Source organism: Tupaia chinensis, unplaced genomic scaffold (assembly GCF_000334495.1).
Source record: "Tupaia chinensis unplaced genomic scaffold, TupChi_1.0 Scaffold000097_1, whole genome shotgun sequence".
Lineage (NCBI taxonomy): Eukaryota > Metazoa > Chordata > Mammalia > Scandentia > Tupaiidae > Tupaia > Tupaia belangeri.
In genome coordinates this window covers 4,674,100-4,682,175 of record NW_006159559.1, presented here as the reverse complement: position 1 = coordinate 4,682,175, position 8,076 = coordinate 4,674,100, and the positions used below count along the sequence as shown (strand labels likewise).

At 36.8% G+C, this 8,076-nt stretch overlaps 1 long non-coding RNA gene across 1 annotated transcript in view; it reads right to left on the bottom strand.

Annotated features, from left to right (window-relative positions):
- The window catches only part of LOC102480066 (uncharacterized), an 11,429-nt gene extending 5,499 nt beyond the window's left edge, over nt 1-5,930 (bottom strand). The window contains exon 1 of the long non-coding RNA XR_333804.1: nt 5,844-5,930. This is a non-coding gene — a long non-coding RNA (uncharacterized LOC102480066). The remainder of the gene's footprint in view (nt 1-5,843) is intronic.
- Between the last annotated feature and the right edge of the window lie 2,146 nt (nt 5,931-8,076).

Genomic DNA, 8,076 nt, shown 5'->3' with positions numbered 1-8,076 from the left:
ACGTTCTTCTAGTTTTGTCCTATAACTATATTTATATCCACTTGAATGATCTAGCAACCATATCTAGTTCTGCAATCTTTCATATTTCATGCTTTTTTATGTCATGAAATTAGTTTTTAGGGAAGACAAAACTGTGGGATGTGAGGACAGTGTAATAGCATTACCAAAGATTGTTTATGGTTAGCTATCCAGTTTAGTTATTCCCATGCTCGGTAATCTCTACAGTGCATCATTGTGACCAGCAATGATGTTTGGGTGCTGCAGAATACAGCTGATGAGCACACTTCCTAAGCCTCCCTGTTGCTGCACTCAGCCAAAAAGCTGCACATGAGTCTAAACAGATGTTTCTGTTGTTTAGGCCGATGAAGTTTATAGAGTGCATGTTTATCTTTCAAAAGAGATGTGGAGAGTTCATTCAGTCTTGAGATTCAATCTTTCCGGAGGTTGGACTGCCTTGCTAAGTTGGAACAGGCACTGAATGAGCACATGAAGTCATTTGGGGGCTGTCAGAAAAGATAGTCCTTTACTAGCTGGTAGGAAAGAAATAAGACACATGGACATTGATTTGCCTTAAAATAGTTGATACTTTAAAAGACAGTTTGAATAAGAGTTTGCTTTTTAATAAATTTATGGCATCATGAATATAATTAAAGCTTAGAAAATTTCTCTATGTCAATTTAGCAATTACAAAGTAAGCAAAAAGCATCAAAATCTCCTACACATATTTCATATGATTAAAATAAAATTACACAAGCAGAAAATTATCAGGGAAATGAAAATTTCATTTATCATTTATGTGAGTCATCTCTGATTTAAAGTTTTGGCCACAGGAAAAGAAGACTCCACTTGTCCAACTTAGCATTTGTCTTCTAACAGTTTAGCAAGGAAGACAGCTATGAAAGTAGTTGATCACAGTGCAGTGCTATGAAATATATATAAGTCTACCCTAGAACATTTGTCTCTTGGGAACCAGTCATCAGGTCACTTTCTTATTTTACAGAACTATAAAACTAGGTGGAAGGGGGGGCCCTGTTCTCTAATATAAGGACAGAATGAGTGGACAGTGCTCGTTTGACTTCTTGCACTGTGGGTTTGTCACTGAGCATGAAATACCAGGGCTAGCATTATGTGGTGTGACCTGGGCTTAGAATGTACAGTGCTTGGTTTAATGCTCTACCCTGTCCTGAGGTTGTTAATATCAGGTCACAGGAAAAGTCAAGATGCATTTTTACATAGGAAAACAGAAGAAATCTGTCATGTCTTTTCCAATAACCCAGTAATTTTTGGATAAGGGGCCTCACATCTTCGTTTTGTATGAGGTTCCTTAAATTACAGGAGGGAGCTTCATAGAAAAATGAAACTAAAGTGAAAGTTTATTTTGGTGCAAAAGTTTTGAAATCCAAGCATAGTTTTTTATAATATGAATATCCCATGAATGTATGGAAGATCTCTCATACATTCTGCTAAGAGTGCTGTGTCTGTTGACGAGGATGTGTATGGTGGTCTCAACTGGGCTGGACTGAGGTGTATATCATGCTGGGTAAAGTCTCTTCACAATCAAAAAAAAAAAAAAAGAGTGCTGCATCACCCAGTTTGAGGGAGTTGGGCTTATGGGACTGAGTTGAGGATCCAGGGTGACAGTGAGTGCTGGGAAGTGGAAGAGAATGGTTGTACCAAGAGTGTCTATGGAGTGCTGGCAGGTGTCAAGAGACCTTCTAGCCAAATTGTTCCAGCATGAGATTATAGCGGTACCTTGACTCCCTAGCCTTAGCACATATTTTAATCCTTTTTATTGATTGTGTGGTCTACTATAGTAGTTTCTTAGGACTACTATAACAAACACCAATGGCCTAAGCTATAGAATTGTATTCTCTTATAGCTCTGGAATCTGGAAGCCCAAAATCAAGGTGTTGTCAGAATTAGATCTTTCTTGAGGCTCTGAAGAGAATCTCTTCCATGCCTCTCACTTCAGCTTCTGGTGCTTCCAGAAGTCGTTAGAGGTCCTGGGCTTAGAGATGCCTAACGGCAACATCTCTGTAGCTCACCATGTACATGGCATTCTCCCCTATGTGTCTGTGTCCCTATCCAAATGTCCTTCTTATAAAGACAGCAGTCATATGTGATTTAAGGCTCACCCTAACCAAGCAGGACCTCATCTTAATCTGATTACATCTGTGAACACCCTATTTCTAAATAAGGTCTCATTCACAGTTGCTGGGTAAACATAAAATTTAGGGAGCCTCTATTCAATCTACTACAGCTACTGATAGACTTTTAGTAAATTCTTTTTCTGTTAAAGTTATCCAGAATCTTTTGTTATGTCTTACTCTGAACCTTGATGAGTATAAGTACATTCTGCAGATAGGAAAAAAAATATTTTTGAACAAAGTTACATATGACCTGGTAAATAACAAGTACGAATTAAGCAGAAAAAAAAAATAGAGTAAGTAGGTAGAACTCCATACTGACATGCAAAGGTATGGAGGCTGAAGGATAGCAAGCAAATCCTCTAGATGTTCAAATATTTAGTATGTAGAGAGGTTTGGAAGAACTGGGAGCTGAGGCTGGGGATTTTGGAGACAAGGAATGAAGAGATATAAAGAGTCAAGGCAAAACCAGCATCAGTTGCTTGGATGTTATCCACAGGCAATGGGAGCCATTAACAATTTTTACATGAAAATGACATGCATAGATTTGTGTTTCCACAAGTTCTCTCAAGCAGCTGCTGTAAGATACCTGTAATAAGGGTCTGTTGAAAGTGGCTACATTTAAAAAAAAAAAAAGATGTAGTCTAGGAGACAGTATAGTATAAAGTCAGGGCAGCAGAAATAGCAACATGGGAGTTGACTATATCCAGCCTCCATGGAACTGATGTTCATCTAAATGTAGGAAGTGAGAGTGAGGGACTAAGAATGACTACAAAAATGCATAGTAGTGTTCTCATTCTCTGAGATATTAATCTGCTAACTAACAATGACTCATTTAATGAACATTTCTTAACCATCTGGGAATTTAATCTTTCTGTAAACTTGACCCTATTGACATTTGGGGCCAGAAAATTCTTTGTTGTGTGTATAGGAGTGTTCTATAAATTGTAGGATATTTAGCAGCACCCCTGCATCTACCCATTGTATGCCAATAGTAACCCTCTAATCTTGGATGAGACAATTGGAAATGACTCCAGATACTACCACATGTTTCTTGGGGGTAAAATTACCCCTGGTTGAGAATGACAGGGTTAATAGGTAGTGGAGCAGGTTTAGGGTAGAGAAAGATGAATCCACTTTTATAATTTCTAAGTTTGTGATGACCAGGGTACATCAAGTTGGAGAGGTTTATTACTCAGGTGGAAATGGAACCTGAAACTCACAGGAAAGATCTAGGCTGTAGATACAGATTTCAGAATACCACGTTTCACTGGATAATTGAGACTAGAGTAAATGCAAGATCACCCAAATAGTTTAAGAGCAAGTCAAGAGAGAGACAACCGGAATCCCTACCATCCAGAGCTAATAAGAATGGAGGACACTGAGCTCATTGAAGGGGGCAAGAAGGACAGCCTGAAAGCCTTTCTCTTTTCTCTATATCACTTTGCAAATGTATATTTGCACAACACTTCCACTTTATTATTAAACTACAGAAAGGGGGGAGGGAACAAACAAGAAAATGGTTAGGAATCCAAAGCCAAGATTTAAGCTACTTTCGGAATTTGGTAAATGGCTGTGGATAAGTCATCTGTCTCATAAGTAACTTGGTTACAACATTGTTTTTTTTGTTTGTTGGTTGTTGTTTTTTTTTTGTTTGTTTGTTTTTTTAATTTGTCAGAAGCATACATGCTTACCAGAGAGAGCCAGAAAGTAAGAGATAAAGAAATAGAGAAAGCACTCCCTAAGGGGGATGGTCATGCCATAATCACTTCTCTTCCATTTCTCTTCCCTTTCGGGATTTTAGGTATGCATACAAATGTACCCAGTATATTTTCAAGCCCTAGATCTGGAACTCAACCATGCAGTTGGGTATATAGGATTCAGTAACCTTAACATCATGCTACCCACTGACCCAAGGTTACAACATATTTAATACAGTGATCTATTGATCTGTCTTCTTTCTGAAAAGGGCATTAGAAAAAAAATGCCATAAGAGTGTACTTTTTAAAATTTTTACTAATGTGTTCATATTTTGTAATACTGTTGAATGTTAAAACTTCAAAAATATTCAGTCATTTTAAGGTTTTTAACCTTTTAAGGTGAATAATGTAAAAAGAATTAAAATCTCATAGAGAGTCTAGGTGATACAGCAGTAAAGTGAGACACCATATGAGACAATCTCACTTGGGGAGGTTCCTGGTTCAAGTCTGAAACCTTGAGTACATCAGGCACATTCACACCCACGAGCTGGGGTTGGCTGTAGGCCGGGGGTGTATTATGGTGCTGGGACTCTGTTGGGAGATCTGTCCTTCTTGCTCACGGAAGAAATAAGAAAATCTTTAGAGAGTTAACTACTGGATAATGATAGACCCTCCTCCCCCCACCAAATTGCCATAGAAACTAAGACCACTAACTGACTTCACAAAAATTAACCTTTAATCAACACTGTGAGTAAAAAGTCCCATTTTCATTAACTGAATGAAGCTTTTATTTTATTGTCCTTTTAAATTCACACAAGTCATACATGAATATGTTATTGTTGTAAAAGATTCAAACCACACAGAACTATTTAGCAAAAAACATGACTGTCCCATTTCTCCAGTTTGCCACTCCCTCCTCTTCCTCCTCCTCTCCCCAGTTGGAACAATTCTTGACTGTTTGGTGTTCAACCATCTAGTCCCCAGTGCTAGACACCGAGTGTACACAGTGAATGTGCAGTTGTTCTGCAACTTGCTTTTTTCCCTTCCCAGATCTTGAAGATGTGAAAGAACCTTTAGCACCACATAAACAGAACAAGGTTTTCTTTCGATAGAAAGTGAGTTAATATAATTAAATCGATCAAACATTTATCACAGAGAATGACAATGACTACATAACCGATAATTCAGCTAGCTGATGTAAAGTCTTTGGAACCCCTCTGTAAGAATTTGGTAGAAAGGATACTGAATTTTAAAGTCTCAATATTTAGATTTTATTACTACAGAGGCAAAAAAAAAATACTGTCCTTCATCTCATAGCAACAAGAGACCAAACTATCCTATTTTATCAAAATAATTTCTTCATTATGTGTCAGACATGTTTAGAAGTAAGATAATGATATTGCCTAAAATGAGAATCCTAGAAACAAGGCAAAATAATCATTTTCTTTTTTTTACAACAAAAACTTAGCACATTTCTTATACTCATTATTTCTTTGCCTTATCCTTATGAGGAGAGGCCTGCAAATATTTCCTAATGAGGAATTAACTTGGCCAAGAAGGAGTCTACATTGGCCTGACAATTTCTGTTTTTGCTCTGTAATCCCAGGGAACCCTTATATGACAGGGCAAACAAGAATATCTACAGTGAGGATAGCTCTAGTAATCTGATAGGTGCATCTATAGAATATAATCATGTTAACATTAAGCCTTTTATACCTCACCATTAATTTTCATCCTTAAGCTATCCTGGCCACATTGCTCATCATCTTAATACAAGCATGGAGTATTTTCATAACATCAGAGAAATTGTCTTTGTTTATTCCACATTGAGGAATTCTTCCTAAATAAGACTAACAAAGTTTATTTTATTACTAAGTGTTATTTATTGGATAATTCCAAGCAATAAATTTGCTGCTGCTTTCTGACTATATTCCCTCTCCGATATTATTTTTCTTTTATATGTAGTCAAATCTTTCATCCAGACTCTATTACTCACCGCTTTGGACATCAGTTTTCTCCTTGTTAATGAAATAAGCTGCTCTTAGTACCTCTTTCCCAAGTTAGTACTGAATGCTTGCATCGAAGTATGAACAGGAAGAGGACTGACTGGGGATCCAAATGTCTTAGGTCAGTGTCCCAGTTCCACTCCCACTTTCCAACATGTGACTTTTGGGCAAGTCATTTGTCAGCTTGAGTTTCTTCATCTGTGAAAATAAGGGAGAACACAACAAACGCAACTTACATCTTTGGGCTTGTTTTGAGAATTAACTAAGTGACTTGTAAACTATACACATTACATAAGTAGAAATTATCTAAGTGCCAGGTGCAGCCTAGGTGCTCAAAAAACATTTTAAGATGATGGTTGAACTAATAACTTCCTGTCATTGTTTGCTTATACAAGATGTCTCACACAGTAAGGGAGACAAGATTTGAAGTGAATTTCTTTTTTTTAACCTTGTTCCTGTCCCTTTCCCTTAACTTTACCTATCTCGGATGTCAGTAAATAGATGCAGACAAGTCTCCTGTGACTCCATCTAAATCTGCGATTTTGCCATTCTGGGCCAAACCAAGTGATCCACAGTGACAGTAGATATAGTTTTCAACAGGAGTTCACCAGAGCCTCTGTTCTAGAAATCTGATCTTTAATAAGAGAGACAAATTCTGCATATATGCAGTTAATCTATGTGGAGTCTATTAACGACTGTGCTCTAGAGAGAAACTTCTTGAATCACTGCAGCTAATATTGATTCCTTTTATTCCTAAATCCCATTGTTTTGTGAGATAAATTAAAAATACCTACCTCATAGGGTTTTATTTATTTATTTATTTTGCTTGTTTTTGAGAGGTTTTTCCTATAGGGTGCATGCACTCACCAAAAAGAGAGAGATAGGACAGAAAGCGAGAAATCACCCCCCAGGAAGGATGGCCACACCACTATCCCTTCTCCTCCATTCTCCTCTCAGGATCTTGGGCATTCATACACACATGTCCAACGTGAGTTTAAACCACCAGGTCCAGGACTCGAACTGTAGTCGACTACATGGGAGTCCAGCGACATAGCCATTATGCCAACTGCTAGTCCCCCTCATAGGGTTTTATGGTATGCTTGCAAAGGTGCCTAAGATTCAGGAATCATTCAATAAGTATTAGCCATTATTTTTATTAAAAGGCATTGTCCAATCCCTAGCATATAGCATGATATTCAGAAATATTAATTATGATTAATTATATTCTACTTATATAGCTATTATAAGAAACAAATTAACTAATTAATATATGTAATGCACTTAATATAGTAACAAGCATGTAGTTAGTACTTAATAATTATTTGCTATTATTTGAATCATATGAATATTATCATAAATGGTATACATTGCTTTGTGGTATCTTAGTTCATTGTTGCATCATGAATAAAATGAGAGTTTTATAAAAAAGATACTAGTTTTTTTACAAACTCACAATTCTGGTGGCTGAAAAGACCAGAGGCCTAGTCCTACAGCATGACTTGTGGAAGCACAGAGGATGACAGGCATGTGCAGACAGAGAGAGCTACAGGCAGCTCTATTTATTATAGCAACCAGCTCTCACAAGAGCTAGCCTGTTCTCATGAGACCTAAAATGTTCTGGATCGCGAAACATCATTAATCTATTCACAGTGTTGCTTCCATTATGTCATCACCATGATCCAATCACAACCCACTAGGTCTCACCATCTCTGAACATCAAATTCCAAAGCATGAAACTTTGGAGGACAAACTATCCCCAAACTATAGCAAGTGGCAAGATTTTTTTTAAACACATTTCAAATATTTCTGTATTTTTTATTAGAGAAGGATTTTGTGTTTTTAAAATTGCAGAATGCTATTAGTCAATTTTTTTTTCTTGAAGAACATTTAGGTAGATATAATTTTTCATAAAGCCATAACAAACTTTTCTATAACATAACTCCTTGGACGTGTACTTGTGTCTTTTCCTAAATTAGTGATCTGACATAATAGGCAGGACAGGACATAAGTCACATTTAATGTTAATCAATTATAAAAATGTGCCCATTATAACAGTTGTGTTCATTGGCTATTATAGCTACATGTTTCTCTATCCTCTTTTCAGTATGTCAGAATTTTGGAATGTTTGCCAGTAAATTGTGACCTCTTTGCTTTAATTTTGCATTTCTCTCATCTATAAGTGCGGAACATTTTCATATGTTTGTTGATGATGACATTTCCTCT